This window comes from Phoxinus phoxinus, assembly GCF_949152265.1.
Source record: "Phoxinus phoxinus genome assembly, chromosome: 17".
NCBI classification, from domain to species: domain Eukaryota; kingdom Metazoa; phylum Chordata; class Actinopteri; order Cypriniformes; family Leuciscidae; genus Phoxinus; species Phoxinus phoxinus.
The window spans coordinates 33772952-33773762 of NC_136892.1; positions in this window are offsets into that span (position 1 = coordinate 33772952).

The window sequence follows — 811 nt, forward strand, 5'->3', positions numbered from 1 at the left end:
TGTGTGTGTGTGAGAGAGTTCACTACAGTGTGTGTGTGTGTGTTCACTACAGTGTGTGATTGTGTGTTTGTCTGTTCAGTGTGTGTGTGTGTGTGTTCACTACAGCGTGTGTGAGAGTTCACTACAGCGTGTGTGTGTGTGTGTGTGTTCACTACAGTGTGTGTGAGAGTTCACTACAGCGTGTGTGTGTGTGTGTGTTCACTACAGTGTGTGATTGTGTGTTTGTCTGTTCAGTGTGCATGTTTTCAGTGTGTGTGTGTGTGTGTTCACTACAGTGTGTGTGTGTGCGAGTTCACTACAGTGTGTGTGTGTGTGTGAGAGTTCACTACAGCGTGTGTGTGTGAGAGTTCACTACAGCGTGTGTGTGTGAGAGTTCACTACAGCGTGTGTGTGTGAGAGTTCACTACAGCGTGTGTGTGTGAGAGTTCACTACAGCGTGTGTGTGTGAGAGTTCACTACAGCGTGTGTGTGTGAGAGTTCACTACAGCGTGTGTGTGTGAGAGTTCACTACAGCGTGTGTGTGTGAGAGTTCACTACAGCGTGTGTGTGTGAGAGTTCACTACAGCGTGTGTGTGTGAGAGTTCACTACAGCGTGTGTGTGTGAGAGTTCACTACAGCGTGTGTGTTCGAGAGTTCACTACAGCGTGTGTGTTCACTACAGTGTGTGTGTGTTCACTACAGTGTGTGTGTGTTCACTACAGTGTGTGTGTGTTCACTACAGTGTGTGTGTGTGTGTTCACTACAGTGTGTGTGTGTGTGTGAGAGTTCACTACAGCGTGTGTGTGTGAGAGTTCACTACAGCGTGTGTGTG